This window comes from Natrix helvetica, assembly GCF_964273705.1.
Source record: "Natrix helvetica genome assembly, chromosome: 3".
NCBI classification, from domain to species: domain Eukaryota; kingdom Metazoa; phylum Chordata; class Lepidosauria; order Squamata; family Natricidae; genus Natrix; species Natrix helvetica.
Genome location: NC_138549.1, coordinates 46,081,516 through 46,099,051, shown reverse-complemented (window position 1 = coordinate 46,099,051; position 17,536 = coordinate 46,081,516).

Genomic DNA, 17,536 nt, shown 5'->3' with positions numbered 1-17,536 from the left:
ATTATGTCAGAAAGAACGAATTATTATATAGTGTAAATTAATATTGTGTTACACAATAGTATTTATAGATATATCTGGCTACGTGTAATATGCAGTTCAGCCTTTGAAAGATAAAAAAAATATTCCAGACTGTAAAAACAGTTTACATCAGAAATCTTTTTGGATTTCTGTCAAAACATTACACACCGTTAAGAGAATTTTTCTAAGTTGATGGCTATTTTCTTAGGATGCATACTGTTCAGAACAGCTAAGCTTCTAAAAGAATGGAAAAACTGATTCAGCAAACTATCTGGGGCCATATGCTTTCTTAGATAAGAATGAGGTGGTTAGTTTTGAGGTCTTAATATGTTTTACAGACATTATTCTTGTATTTTCTGCAGTCCGGTCAATTAAACTGTGCCTAATTTTTGCTAATTCTAAATTTCAGAGATAAATTTTACAAAAAGGGGAATATACATCTGGAAGGCTATTTTGAAGGAGAGCAAAGGCTGGAATGAGAGCCAGTGTGGTGTAGTGGTTAAGACATCAGGCTAGAAATGGGGAGATTGTAAATTCTAGTCTCACCTTAGGCACAAAGCTAGCTGGGTGACCTTGAACCAGTCACTTTCTGTTAGCCCTAGGAAGGGGGTAAACAGCTTCTGAAACAACTTGCTAAGAAAAGTGCAGGGACTTTTCCAAGTAGTCTCCAAGAATTGAATGGGAGGGGGGGAGAGTATGAGTCCTTTACTTCAGGGGTCCCCAACCTCCCGGCCATGGACTGGTACCACCCTGCGGCCCATTGGAAACCGATTCACACAAGTGGCAAGCGATCAGGAAAAACTTCCAAGAAAGCATGTACAGAAGCTAGGTTGTTTGTACGAAACCATCCCCCCCCCAGCCACTGCCATTTGCTGATGCTGGGTCATGGAGTCAGAAAGATTGGAGACAGCTGTTCTACTACCTTTAAGTCCCAAGATATTGCTGTTGCCAATTATTCTACTTTATAAATGATAGGCAGATGCTGTTTGCTAAAGAATTATATGGCGATGGAAATTCAAACTGGAAATCACTGGAATATACACAATCAACTGTCAGATGTGTCACAATTGTTTAGTTTGGCATGAAAGAAGCAATTGTTCTCACTGATTGGAAACTTCTCTATGGAAAGCATGTCATAACTAATGTAATTAGTAAAAATAATTGATCTAGGGAATTTTTGCTGGGAAGAAGTGATGCTGGAATGGAGGGATAATCAACCCAGTTATTAAAAATTGGTTCTGAGTTGGACAATCCAAAATTGAAAAAAAAACCAGTGGGAAAAAGAACTCAGAACTTCAATTTTTTATTATCAAAATTGCTCAGAGTCTTGCCTGTTTTATTGCTTGTTTATTTTCATTTTGGGCATGTGCACCTGGTGGTTTCCAAGGTAATATACCATGAGCAAAGCCCATGTTGTGGGCTGTTTTCAGATTAGGAACCTTTGAAGAGAGGAGGAATAGAAAGAGCATTGCAGAAAAGAACAGTAACCCTAAACCACTTCTGTTCCTTTTTTTAAATTAAAAACATAATAAGAATGACACAACAATAGAATTGTTTCAGTAGGTTAAAAAAAAACCACTTAGAAACTGGAAGATATTTTTGGCAAGGCTATTATTTTATTTACTTTTGCCATAATACTGCTGATAAATACTGTAAATACTGCTTATAACGCCTCCGGAAAGCATTTCTTATAGTAAATTTTAATATAAAGAGTCTACTTTAGGTTTAAGTATGAAACATATGGGACATTTGGAAATGAAGTCCAAAAATATAGCTTAATACCAATGCATTTTTCATTGCAGTGAGTTAATTTGGGCTCTGGATATTTCAAAATAAATAGAAGACATGGAAAATACTCGCTTTGAAGCTTGAGACATCCCTATCAGCCTCAAGCAATATTTTAGCTTCCCGTTACTAATCAGTTGGGGCACAAAGACCCTTTTCAAGAAAATGTGTGACTTTGGACTTCTGTTCCTCAAGATAAATAAGCATCTGGTTTAAAAATACAGCAAAAGAAGAACGGAAAACCTACAAATAGAAGAAAACGGTCTTTTCTGGTTAAACTATGTGAAACAGCAACATTATTGTCTTTGCATACTCAAGAGGGATGTGCTTCAACTGAAAACAAAAATTCTCAGAAATTATGTACATGTGAATACAAGAGGCCTCACCTTGTGAAGGGAAACTGCCACATGCTATTTCCACTTGTGGAATCTTCCTCGCAGATAGAGATATCACTCTCTGTGCTAGTATTTGTTTTGGAATGCAGTTCTATGATAACCAAATCCTAATAAAAATAATAAAGGGGCTTTGAAAGAAACATTATAAAAAGTAGATAAACCAATAGATCATTCATGGATATAATTCTGAATTTCTCCAATATCAATACTGTTAGATAGTTTGATAAAATAAGGCTCCACTTCATCAAATGTAAGAAAAGTAAAATAAAATCTAACAGTGGCGTTTGCAGAGGGCAGACAAGGAGGGCCAGGGTGAAGTTTCACCCTGTCACACAGAGGTCCAAAAGAGGCAGATGCTTCTAACAAATGCACCAAGTTCTGGTAAACTTTATGCAAAACATTATGTAAAACTATAAGATAATGTAAGAATGTAAGAATGAAAATGGGCACATAAATTCTTCCATATTTTAAAGGTATACAAATTGTCTAGAAAACCAGCAGATTATATTTCCATTACTAACACTGAAACTTTAATATAGTGATAAAAGTCTTAGAATCCTAGAACTTAGGATACTGAAATGTAAGTCCCCACTTATCTACTGAGTTCATTAGATAACTTTGAGATGGTTCCTATTCTTCTTCAGTCCAATGTACAGTAGCTCCCCAGGTTATGAAGATGAAATGAGGGATAATGCCATGTACCTAATGCCTTGAGTTTCTAGAGCAAAAGTGACTAAAATATGACAATAAATGATACAAAGTTATTTAGAAAATACTACTAACTAGAGTAATACTGCAGATATATTAATTATATATTAATGTATTAATCTTTCTACAGGTAGGTAGAAGTACATAAATGTAAGCATAACTGTCTAAAAGTGAATTAAATTGGATAACAGTTCAGCTCCAGAGAAGAATAAAATATGTTGCATTAAAAATAGTTTCCAATACATTTGCTACTTCCACTTCTAGAAATACTTTTAGGGCACCACACTATCCCTGCATGCAGAACAACAACTTTGCTAAATCTTATAAACACTGGACAGTACACCCCCCCTCCCCCACACACAAAACAGAGATTATAGGAACCTGTTTGGGACAAGGCAAATTTGAATTGTTAACAGCATGAAAGGAACTTATTCACAAAATGGTTGCCATCCAAAACTTGTCTGTTTGCAATGGCTGGAATGGTTGATCACAAAATATTCATAACACAGAAAGTTAACTAGTTATCTTCTACATGTTCAGACCACCTCAATGGGACTTTTTTTTTTTTTTTGCAAATAATTATAGCACTTTGACCTGAGTATACTGCCTTACTTATTTTTTTTCTAAAATACTATCTTTTAAAAGTATGCCTAGTGCCAATTTACGTTGCTAAATACCCACCCTCCAGTGGTGTGTTAATAAGGTGACCAACTTTTTTACAATGAAAAGGAGGACAAAACACATTCTATTGTCCTAACCATTAAGCAGACTAAGCATGTGCTTAGGGCACCAGGCCCAAGGGGGCATCACAAGTTGACTCACTCTTCCTTTATGAGTGGGTATACTAAACATGCCTTAGGCATATACAGTAGAATTCTGCCCCAGAATTCTAAACTAGGATCATATAAGTACCAAACCAGTTAAATACTACTTTCCCAATAATAAATTCATATTACCTGGAACTATATAGCCATTCTCTCCTCTCCTCTCCTCCAATAAAATTAACGCTAGCCCTATTCACTGAGTTTTAGGGAAGAATGCAAAAAAAGGTGATTCCCTTCCCTTCTAGCTGTTTTTCTATTATTTTCTATTGTTTGAAGAGCTAAACTTCCCAGTATGAATAGTAAAAGCTTTAGACTCAATGTGGTTGTCTCTTGGTAATTGGCATTTTCTGTCATATGCTTGCTGGTATCAGTGCATAATCAAGCTTTATAAAATATGCCTTTGCTTCATTCTTCTTGTATGATTCAAGGACAAAATCACTTTTCTCTCTTTAGGAATCATCTACTGATCATATCTGCAATGCTCAGTCACTGTTTCTTTGTTTCTAACATGGGCAATTTTGTCTTCAGCAGACATACACAACTCTGTTATTTTGGTTATCATTTATTTATGACAGTTTTCCTAATGATAGTGTTTTCTTGATATAAAGAAGCTATAGCAGCCACAACTCTGATAATGACATAAGAAGGCTGTGAATAGAATAGCCCATGATTTTAAAATGTACCGTATATGTAAGACTTAACCTGTTCTTCTCATGTGACTTTCCCAAGTGAAACTGTTTTCATCCTTAAAGCACATACAAGAAACCCTGGTAAGGTTTAACAACTTTTTTAGGTCTTGGGTGCCATCATATCTTTCTTTTAATACTGTATTGCTAAATTTCATGAGATGTTGATAATCTTCCACTGAAGTCTTGTGTGAGAATGGAAAAATGTGAGCTGTCGAGTTTGTGAGATTCCTGCCTCCTCAATTTTTAATTAATTTGGAGAGTTTTTGAACATTGCTTGAGAGGACTAATGGATGCCTTGGCACTTGCAGGCATCATGTGTAGGCCCTTTAGGTAAAACATTGTACATTTCATTATTTGATAGTATAGGCCATTAAGACAGTGAATTTGTAATTAAGGAAATGATGCCGGAAGAAAGGATGACGCCTTTCCACCATCTTTTCAAAATTCTTTTCAACAGAGAGGACGAATTTACTCACAGAATGAGGAACTAGCAAGATGTTCCGCAGAATTGGTGCTCCCCGACAAAATCATATATCATGGAACATGGGAAAGGGATGACAGCTTCCCATCTGCCCCACCTACCAGTACTATAAGCAATAATAGCCATTTTGAATTGTTCTCAGAAGGAGCATGGCTTTCCTAGGGATGCTACTGCCAAACATCAATTTTCAATGACATATATATCCTGAATATAACACATGTAATCACACACTGTTTATATCAAGTGGTGATGACAGCTCAAAACTGTTAAGGGAATGAGTATTTTTTCCCATTTGTATATTAAGAGTAAGACATAATGTTCCATGAAGCTATGGCCAACAGATATGAGCATAACTTTGTTAGGTTAATTCTAAAAATAAAATACCTGGTTGATTTTCAGATTCTAATTTCCTGGAGTGCAATAAATTATTGCTAGAATGTTGGAGTGAAAGTAAAAATATATCAAATCCATACATATGTACACAGAAAATTAATCTTTTGAGCATATCTGAGCTCTGCCTTGGTATACCTAGGTGATATCTCTGGTTCATGAGCTGCACTAGTTGCCAGTTTGTTTCTGGGTGCAATTCAAAGTGCAGGTTATGACCTATAAAGACTTAAATGGTATAGGCCTGATTACTTGAGGGATTGCCGATCTCCAATGATGCCAGCCAAGTTCATTCATTCTGACAGAGTTGGTGCACTCCAAGCAAAGGAGTGTCGATAAAGCAATGCTTTTAATTGAGATCCCATAAATGTATCTTCTCTGTTGTGGCCTCTGCCCTCCAGAATGAGGTATTCATGGTATCTGGATGGCTGTCATCTGATGGCATTTTGTAGGGCCTTAAAGACTTGACCCTTCTCCCAGGTTTGGGTTTGGTGGTTGGAACCCCTTCTCAGGTGTATGATATGTTTTCTATGTTTTAATCTGGGTTGTAGATTGTTTTAATTTTATGCTGCGATACACTCAGAGTTAAATGGAGCTGGACAGCATCTAAGCTGAAATAAAGGGGAGGGAGGAAGAAAAAGAGTAATGCCTGCTTTGAATTCAAAGGGTAGAACAAACATAGTGTTTTGTTCACTGCACATTCACATACCTTGCAGGTTATTTAGAAATTAATCAGTTCAACTCATAAACATAACCAGTATCATTGGATCATAGAAATAAAGATATGCAGTAAAGTTATTTATAAAAAATAAAATAAAATAATTAGCTGCTAACATTTTGGTAAAATGTTAACAGTAGAAACTGGGATAGAATTGATTTCTTCCAACTAGAAAAAAGAAGAGAACAGCTTGTATGTATTAATGTATCACAATTTGTCCTGAATCAAATCAAATCAAATCAAATTTTATTTGATTAGCCGCAACCCTCTCCCGAAGGACTCGGGGCGGCGTACAATCACAAGGATAAAATACACATAGGACACACATACATACGAAAAAACAAGGACAATTACATTTGTGCATGGAGGAGAGTAGACCTGCAAGTGAAAGACAATAAACACAGCTAAAAACACAGTTAAAACACAGTTTAAAATCCCCTAAATAAAATTGCTGAATTAAAAACCCCTCAGGAGCGTAACGAAGTTATGGTTGGGCCAGGCCAGATATTTGAAAAACAATAAGTGTCCAAAAAAAGGGAGAGGACTTGCCTTTTTTCCAACAAATCCAATAGATTTGTTGAATCTGTGGAGAAGTTTCCACATGGATAGAAAGATGATTCTCTCTCCATCTTATGCTTAGCCTATATAAATGTGTCACCAAATGTTATTACCATGGAAGTAAATCTATTCATACGACTTTTTTCTATCAACACTGAACTTTAGGCTAGCACTGACACCTCTGAAACCTTAGGAAACATGCCTGCAAAAGTTGATGCATGAATGAACGAACTGTTCCAAAATATGGTTAAATTACCATTATATGAATTATTCATATACATTAGATATCTGTAACTGTTTAAATGAGTATATGAATCAGCTACATATCACATTCTTCTTCAACCTGTACAAACTTTCTCCACCAGTTAGACAGAAACAGAGAGAAAACTAATCCATCATTTTGTTGTTCTCCTAGCATCTGAAAAATTGGTTATAAAGCATTTCCTTATCACCTCCTAAATGTTTTCAGTCCATATCAATGAAACTAACATTACGTGAAGCAAGTAATAAGTAGTTCCAAGCATTTAATGGCCTTGGTATTTCAAAAATAAGCATTACCCAATTCCAATAATACTAATTATAAAAATAGCAAGTGAAACACATGAAGCTTTTGAAGTGACAGCTGCTGCAAGCTAGAAGATGTTCAAAATATGTAAGAAGAGTTATGCATATAGGCAGGTGAGCACTTCTCTGACAGCTTCCTGGTATATTTGTAGGATAATTTCTTCATTTTTTAGAACTATATAGAACATTTATATTCATATTATAAGTAACTAGAGCTAAATTATCCTCAAAAAGGAGGAGCAGCTAGGAGTTTTCCTGCTCGTGTATCTTGAATATATTTTGTGTTACTTTCAAGTTTACATTTGCTGGAGGCAAAATGAATTTACATCAGATGAGTAGAGTGACAACTTGCATTTTTTAAAAATAAAAAAGTTTGTCTCTGTTGTACTCATAAATTAGAGAACGTAAAGAAAGCTAAAGAAAGAATAGAGTAGATCCCTTGCTTGCATTTCTGTTCACAACCTAAATGAATGATACCTATATTCACAGCCCAATTTCATATATGTATATAAGTATGTTGTATTTGCTGAAACTCCTAGAATAGTAAGCAAAGAGATTCAATTGAATGAATCAACAATGGAAAAATGAAGTGAAACAAAACATAACAAACAAATGTGATGTTTTGGAGGGTGGATAGCACAGAAATATTATTTTCCTTTCCATCACATGAGATAATATTTAATAAATCCTTGATCATGAACCAAACAGATTTAGTTATATTTTATTTATTTATCTAATAGTCCAGATGATATTTCCACAATCTCCTATTCTGCTACAGCTATAGCTTTAAGTTGAAAAGTGTTTTTCAGTTGAAAATAGTTATGGTTTCAAAACAATATGAGTTTGGGGAGAATCCAAGAATTCATGTTGTAGAAAAAGGAAAAGAGCTTCCCATGCCGCTAAATAATACACATTACCTGCCAATCTGTGTATTGAGCACTCCCCCCCCCCATTCTGATTATCTGTTCTATTTTTTTCTTTTCATTTTTCCTCCAACAGGCAATATGAATGGATACTCCCCAAACATCTGCAAATATTTGGATCCTGAAAGTCTACCAGTGTTCCAGAATTAAGATCTTGCATGATTATTTGGTGTGGTTTTTAAATATCTCTGTTAATATCTCAACTGTGATTTCAACATTTATTTTGCACACTGCCTTGAGGTACCTATACCCCCACAAAATGGTTATAAAAATTATTTTAAAAATACATGTACCAAAAAGAAATCTTATCACTAATGCTCTTTAAAATTAGTGAGGAAAGGAAATAAGCGTTCTTAATAGTGCTACCTTTTAGAGTGCTACCTTTGGTTCAGCCCACATCAGAGGAATTAACTATTACCTAATGGTGCCCACCTATGTGCTGGATTATGGTTTGGGCTGTTACAGTAGAACCAGTGGGAGTCATTGTTCACCACATGTAAAGAAAGCATAGTTGAAATGGTTGCACTACGCTTATTCTGGTATTCCTTGGCATGTATTAGATGAATTTCCACAACCTGACATTGATATATGTTAAGACTATAATAAATCTCATCCTTAGAAAGCAAGGACATTGCTGGCTGGGCTTTATAGTCATTAGAGTCCATACAACTGGTAGACACTTGTTTAGGGAGAGTTGATATACATGTTATGTGACAAGATTCATATTTCTGAAGGACATCAGTACTCAGGAAAAGGAGGAAGAAAAAAATCTGTATAATCTAGAGTTCAAATGTGCAAACCCCTAACCTCTTGAAAGTGTTCAAAAAACAGACTAGAAGAGTGAGACTCACAGTTGTGCAACTATAGTATTGCTCAAGTGTTTGCTGAAATTACTATCAAGGAAGCAAGTTGGAATCATAGGCAAATTATGGCAAGCAACAAAAGTGTAAAGCTATTAAACCAAAGACAGTGATAGAATGATAAAGTGTAAGTTGTAAAGCAAGTAGTATTTGTTTTTCTGAAAGATGCAGGAAGGAAGGCTCTTGAGAGCCACTGTGTGTGTGTGTGTGTGTGTGTGTGTGTGTGTGTGTGTGTGTGATATATATGTAGCCCGAGGTTGCTGTATTGATGTTTTAAAATACCCTGTGCATAGTGCTCCCATTCTTTTATTCATGCATGGCCCCATTATTTTTAATGGTGATTTTGGTTTGAATCAAACATTTCTTTATTTTTCTAGTCTTAGAACAAATACAGCCTTTTAGCTATCCTGACCTTTTTTAAATTTTACAAAAGAAGAACCTCGGAGACTTCTTCTTTTGCCTCTCTGAATTGCCATTCTCAGTGAATGAGTGATTATTAAAAAGTTTAACTTCCATTAAATCCTTTTGAACTGATGTTGTTAGAAAGTCTTTTTTTATAGCATCAGTTAAAATCACATTTTCCCCTTTTCTATGTCTTGTGTATAAGAAATTGATACAATATCATAATAGCAGATGTACATTGCATTATGTATTTTTTTATTAATTGACAGGGACGTGCGGTCAGGGGAGGCAGGGGAGGCAGAGCCTCGCCGCTCTCATCATGGAAAAAAAAGGGGAAAAAGGAAAAGGGAAAAGGCACACGTGGTCCGATTCCCTGCCTTCCTGAGTCAACATGAAGGGGACCGCAGAGCGCGCTCTGCCGGCTCACGCTCCGCGGTCCCCTTCATCTTGACTCAGGAAGGCGGGGAATGGGACCACGTGTGCAGGAGGCTGAGGCAGCCTCAGCCTCCTGCACATGTGGTCCCATTCCCCGCCTTCCTGATGACGTCACCAGCCTCACCAGCCATAAACCTCACCGCACATCACTGTTAATTGATCACATATATGTGCCATATTTTCTGAAGATCTCCTTGTCATAGACCAACCCTTTGGCCTCTACAACACACTGGCTCAGTGCATTTTCCTCAAGCAAGAAACATGTTTCAGCAGTGATCTTCCTAAAATGTCTTATTTAGGACACTCTTATTGAGCGAGATAAATTCTTTGGAAATATATCAAATAGAATTAAATAACTCCTGAAATATATTGGAAGACACTTCTGTGTAGACGTGCATATGTTCAAAATAGAAAACAGGTATATTTTAAAGTGATAATTGAAAGATAAAAGTAGCCATGTTGGCAAGTGGGAGAGAAGAATCTAAAATGTATATTGAAGCAGTATCTTTATTTGTGCAATTCAGAAAAATCTCAGGCTTTCATGCATTCAAGACATCTCCACGTGACAAAATTATTTAGGGGTGGAAGATGACTTTGACCTTGCAGCCTTCATTTAATAAACCCTGAGTTGAAATCTTTTTCTTTTTCCAAACAGATGAAGTACTCTGTAGAACTTCTAATGATGAAATGCATAAGATATTCTTGTGAAAATTTTGAAAGGTGTAATAGTGATACAAAATATATATTTAAAATGTGTGTAAAAAATACTGATAGCGGTATGGGATCACTGTGATAACATGCACATTTGCAACATACCTAAAGTGCTTAGCTTAAATTTCTGTGCATAAACTTATAAATGCAGCCAGGGATTATGCCTGTGCATGTCATGCTCCTGAAGCACCTGAAAACAGCTGTAGATATAGTAACTGCTAAGATATGTTTAAAAAAACTATTATTTCCTCAACTAAATCAAATACAAGTAGAGACAGGTCTATGTATAAATATTTCTTGCTTTACAAGGACCCAGATAAGCTCACAGATGCTCCTAATTTCACATTTTTTCAGTGGGAGAGGAAGAAGCAGATAGGCAGAATAAAGCCCTCTATTTCGTAAAGCCAGGCAGTTGTAGTCTGCATTATTTAAAGAAGAAGGCTCAGCAGTCCAATGGAGTAATCCCGGATTAAAGTGAGATGTAACATGCAGCTGAACATTGACCATATATAATAGTTAAGAAGGTTTGAGAATTTAAGCTAGTTTTACTTCAAAGACCGGGGGCTAAAACATATGGAAAATGGTTACAGGAACTGGGCATGGCTAGTTTAGTGAAGAGAAGGACCAGGGGAGACATGATAGCAGTGTTCCAATATTTGAGGGGCTGCCACAGAGAGGAAGGGGTCAAGCTATTTGCCAAGGCACCTGAAGGCCAGATAAAAAATAATGGGTGGAAACTGATCAAGGAGAGATTCAACCTAGAAATAAGGATAAATTTTTTGACAGTGAGAACAATCAATGGGACAGCTTGCCTTCAGAAATTGTGGGAGCTTCATTACTGGCAGCTGGTGCAGGGGTCACCTGCTTGGGGGCAGAGATTGGACTAGATGACCTATAAGGTCCCTTCCAACTCCGTTAATCTGTTAAATCTGTTTTTCAGAGGCATCTGGAGGCAGCTTTATTGGATGTTCTGGTATGACACTTTTATTATTCAAATGAACTATTTTGATGCTTTTGGACTAGACCAACAAGACATTGATGCTATGCAGATAAACTGTTCTGGGAATACAGTTATATCAATATGAATTTACTAGTTGTTGTAAAATTTACCCACAGTTCAATGAAGTAGAAGGGCTGAAACAGGAACAAATCAACAGTTATGAAGGTATTTTTATCATTCTCAATAAGAAAGGATATCAACTCTTTAATTTTTCTTTTTTCCCCACAGTTGAAGAATCTCTCACTCACCAGATTTTGTTATTGTTCTATTGTCTTTCATGTACATTGGCCATTTGTCTGCTGAGAATTTTCTCTTTTGACTTAACATCCTGAAAAATAGTATGGCATTGAATTTATATGTGCTGAGATTGGAAGATGGATGGATAAAGCTGGTGACAAATTCATAAAACATCTTTAGTAGAATTTTGGTGGAGGCATACTATTGTATCATCTGAGCCACAGAGAATTCCTTCTGCTTTAACTTAATTTAATGATACGTTTGAATTCTGGAAGTGGCTACTGATGAGTGTCATGTAGGGAAATGTCAGAGAATACTGTGGGACCTACAAAATTCTTTTACAATATTTACTACAATAGTTATTTAAAACATTTCTTCATCAGTTTCATGTGGTATTCATTTTTCCCAACTTGATTCTTGGCTGTTTTTCTCCAACCCAACTTGCTGCAATACAAAGTATTTCTCCAAGGAATAACATTGTTTGTTTTCTTCAAGAAAACAAAAGGCCATGGAGATTCGAGCTAGATGTCCGGACGACACAACGTGCGGTCTCAATAGTCCGAGACCGCCATTGATTCTTTTACCAGCTGCATGGTCCATATGGACCTAAACCGTCCCGGAGAGATGACAGGGAGACAAATTCTTGCTGGTCTCAGGGACACCGCAAAGTCCCTGATCGACCCAAGGGAAGTTGTCCAAGCAGCGGTAAACAGACAGCCCCCAGGCTGACAAAGTCGGAGACGGCTCCGGAAAGAAGGCAGTGAAAGTGAGTCCAGCTGGTGAGATCTTTTTCTTTGAGAATGATTGCCCAAAGAATTTTTAAAAAAAGATAAATTAGTCCTTTAAGCAAAAGAATAAAGCAGCAAAATTTATCTTTATTGGACTGCCTTAGAAAGTTTTTTTTCTTTTTCTTTTCCTCTTCTATGTAACAGCATTTTGTGGATTGAAGTGATTGGAACGCTTCCCGTTTCTCCTCTTAAGTGAATGAATTGATTTTTTTCTCCTACTTCGTGCTACCTTTATTTTTTGGTTGATCTAAAACTTTTTTTTTACTTCCTCTTACTGTTTATTAAATTTTATTAAAGACACTTAGAGATTTTTGCTTTCCTTAAGTTTGATACGAATAAGAGAAAGTTGAATCTGCCATTCGGAAGCCAGAACTTGGTTTGTTTGTTTTTCTTGAAACAAAGTATCCTTTGTTTTATTTTCTCTAAGTCTGTTGACATTGTAACTAGAGGGTTTGCAGCTTGTCTGTAGAGACTGATAATGACTCAAGGACACGGACTGTTTTCTTGCAGGTGTCTTTGTGGAATATTTTGGACAAGGGAAGGGAAAGAAAAGAAAAGATAGAACCCTCACTTTTTTTGAAAAAATTAAAAGGATCTTATGTTTAAGCAAATTCAAAACAAAAATATTTTTATACATAAAAGAGACATTGAAGGCGAGAATGGCAGTGGACTTTAAACTTTTTCTTTTCTTTTCTTCTGGGAAATATGCATTTATATACAGATGAAGAAACCCAGGATTTTTTGGATGGAATTTTAAAGATATTGGAAGGATTTGAGAGGTTTGATAAGAAGTTGGATAGATTATTGTCTGGCTAAATAAAAAATGAAGGGACTGGAGCCTTAAAAATTAAAGAAGAGAGTGAAGTAATAGAAGATAAAGACAAGACAACAGATGAACCTAATAATGGAGCACCTATGAGTAAAAGTGGAAAGGAGGGAACATGGAAAAGTGAATCTGATTATTATTATATACTTGATGACCTGGAGCCCTACCCCTCTTGTCAAGATATGGATTTGATAATGGAATTAATAAGAGAAACAGCTTTAGAAAAACACCCGATAATCAAAGACATGTTAATTTTAATACCAGTTCAAGGGCAACAAGACTATATGAGAGATCTTTCAAGCAAAAAAGTGCGGAGAGAAGTTTTTAAAAACTTTATAAAGAAGTTTATAAGAGAATTGACGCAACAACTGGCTAAAGAGATAAGACTGTTTTGTTACTGGAAAGACACAGGTTGATGATGAAGGTTGATAACTCAAAACTTAGTTACCTTTGGTGATTAATAAGTAGGATTTCTTAGACACTTTTAGAATGTTTTCTTTAAATGTTTATTTGTTAATTAATAACTTATTATGATAATAATAATGAAATAATAATCTCAATTAGTAAAAATAATTTGGATATAAACTGTAAATTGGGACCTGGGGAAAAGATTTATCAATTTCACTAATATATTTTTGTTTAGATTTTATTATAAAGATGTAATTTCTCTTGGGCACTTATAAACTTTACTAACAAACTTTTGTTTAGATTTTATTATAAAGATGTAATTTTTCTTGGGTTGGAGGGGAGGAGATGTGATATAAATGACATTTTTTTTCTTTAGATAACTGTTGTGGCCCAGCAGGAGCCGTTAGAGTTGCCACCAGACTCAGACAGTGAGGGTCCCTATGAGTCGGCTCAGGAGGATGTGGAAGACCCTGGACAGGTTCCGACTCTGAGCAGGGCACAGAGAGGCTGGTTGGCCACCAGGAGGCACCTGAGGCATGGAGCAGTGGTGAAAGCCAAAGGAAGGGGGCTCCTGATGTCATGCCTTGGAGCAGTGGGGAGGAGTCATGGGACAGTGAGTCAGACATCAGCAGTGAGTTATTAGATGCTCGTTACCGGCGTGCTACCTGGCGTAAGGAGCAATTGAGCAGTTACAGGAGGTCATTGCTCTCAGCTGCTGATAATTAGACTCCTCTCCAGACTATAAAGGGGCTGCTTGTGGACACGCCCTTTGCAGGAATCAACTGATCATTAGAGTTGGAGACGCTCTCAGATCTGTGTCGTAGCTTGGCAGACTGGATTGCTGCCAAAGTGTTTACTTGGATTGCTGCCAATCTGTTCCTTGGACCTCGGCAGGCTGGAGTGCTGCCAAGGTGGTTATCTGGATCTTGATAGCTGGATTGCTGCCAAAGGGTTCGCTGTAGCTGGATTGCTGCCCAAAGTGCTATCTTGACCTTGGCAGGCTGGATTGCTGCCAAGGTTGAACCTGTATGTCAATAAAAATCTTGAAGAGACTTTGTGTCGGAGTGACTTGGTATACGAGAGGGGGGGGGTCAGAACAGATAACTATAATAACAATAAGGAAATGTTAATGGATAATGTTTAATGCTTTTTGTATGTCTTGGCATTGGTAAAAGCAATTAGATATAAGCCTTAAATAGTGAGTTGGGGGAAAAAAGAGAATATGCTATAAAAGGGTAATTATTGGAGGTTTATAGGAATAGCTAATGAATGCCAGTAGGTGGTTGTGTCTTTAAATACAAATGATTCTAGATAAAAGCATGTTTAAATAATTATAGCTAAATGGTACATTGATGGCAAAATACATAAAGATTTTTGATTTTAAAATGTAAATTAAAAATATGAAGGATGTATGGTAACGCACGAAATTTATTTGTAACCAATCGACATGCTTTCTACAAGATGTAATGAAGAATGTTTTTTGTGTGTTTTGGTTTAATTAAAACAATAAAAAAAATTCTAAAAAAAAAAGAAAACAAAAGGCCATGCTGTCCAAAGTCTGTATGTCTCATCTTGGCCAGCTGTGAAAACCATCTTCCATTTCCACTAAAATGGAAGATGGTTTTCACATATAACTGTGGTTGAGATTTAGTCTAAGTGAGAATGAAACATTGACTAGCTACAGCAGGAGATTGTGGATCTTCTGACCAGACCACAGCCACACCTCCTCCTTGCCTTCCAACCCAACCTGTTGCAATACAAAGTATTCCTGAAAACTGAGCTGTGAAAATTTACTTTTCTCTTCCTCTCTGAGCCAGGGCTCAGTAATACATTTTAGGACCACACTTTTATCAAAGATTGGTTTTTAAATAGCAATTGACTTAGCATTACAAAACAACACCTTTGAGACTGAAGATCCATTACTGCTCTCACCAACTGTTCCAATCAGAAAGGAAGTAAGACACCAGCCTATTGTTAATGCTCTATAATGACCAGGTTACAGTCTTCTACTGTATCTGACCTGTCACTTATATAGCATCTGATACAAACCACAATGATGAAAAGTAATGAAATGTGCAACATCACAACACAATACAGAGGGGTTTCACACTGCTATTTTAACATTGGACAATAGTTCACATTTTGCTGCAATGCACATTTATTTATTTGTTGTTCTTTACTCAATGTTCATTCTGTGGACACCTATGTAACTTCACTAAAGTTTTTCTCCAGGCCAGAATCTACTTACTGCTGTCCTTCCATCTTCCTAAAACTACCATAATGCTTAGATATAACAACAAACAGGGTGCCCATCCTAGGGGTGCACTTTAAAGTCATTCATTTGGCACAGCCAGGGCACTGTTTATTTTAAACTCAGGAGCAGCTGCTGCAACCTTTATAAGCAGTTAGGTTTCCTCTTAAGGAGATGAGTTAAGGAGATGCTGAATAATTAATCAATGCCCAATTATACATCTTGAGATTGGGCCAACCAAGGAATGCTATCTATCTCAATGTTGAGGGGCCATGTGAGCCTGGCTGGGCAGGTTCAATCCTGAGAAAACACTGTGGCTATAGATTTTTGAATCACCTGAGTCTGGGGATTTTTCATCTTTGTTCTTAGATGGGCGCACCCCATCTGTGGACTGTCTTGGACCCACAGTTTCTGCTCAAAAAGCAATGTGGCCAAGAGAGCTTTTTATAGCTTCATCTAGTGCACCAGTTTTGCTTTTCCTGGACCAGAAGGCCTATTAGAGGTGTCGCTCATGCCTTAGTCTCTTCACAAATGAATTATACATGCTCTACATGGTATTGCCCTTGACGGTTACTCAGAAACTACAACTGGTGCAGAATGCAATGATACAGGCAGTAATGATCATGCCTTATTATGTCCATCTGGATCCACTGCTCCATGAGCTGTACTTGCTACTGGTTGGTTTCTGAATGCCATTCAAGGTACTACTTATCACCTATAAAGTCTTGTGGGTTTTGTGTGTGTGTGTGTGTGTGTGTGTGTGTGTGTGTGCGTCTGTGTGTCTGTCTTCAGTTAATATTGACTCCTGTAGATAGGTCCCTGCAGTTTATTTGGCAAGATTTTAGAAGTGTCTTCTAAGATGTGTGTGTGTGTGTGTGTGTGTGTGTGTGTATAAATCAATGGCGGGTTCATGGACGCATGCAGCGCACATGCACGCAGCATGCACATGCATCTTAGTGCCTCTACAAGCCTTCACAATGCTTCAGCTGCTCAGTGGAGCATCGCACAGGCGTGTACGCGCCTTGCGCAGAAGCGAAAGCACCAAAGACTTAAAAGACCGATAAGGAGCTCGGGCGGGTGGGTGGGCCTCCGGACCACCGTACCGGAATGGTATCTGGTGCTCCGGACAGGCTCCAATATGCCCATACCGGGGCATACTGCCTGCAACCCACCACTGGTGTGTGTTTGTGTGTGTGTGTGTGTGTGTGTGTGTGTGTGTGTGTGTGAGCTTAAAATAAAAAATATATAGCCCCTTGATAAGATTGTTCATTCTGAAGTTGTATTCTATACCTACCCGGTGCTACAATAATGTGAAAAGCAAAAAAGAAAAATTGACCTAACCCAATCTGTTTTCCCAGATTTGATCACTAAAAGTTGCCCGATCCTTACCCAACATAACCCCACAGTCCTGGCATAGGTTGTACTCCAACACATCTGGTGCATACCATACTGAGGAAGTGTGTTGTGAAAAATATTAAGGCTTTTCTTAGCAATATACTTCCCTTTTCTATTGCCTGTTATTTTATTTTTTTACTCCAGCAGTCTTTCAAAGGAAGTCTGTTTCTAAG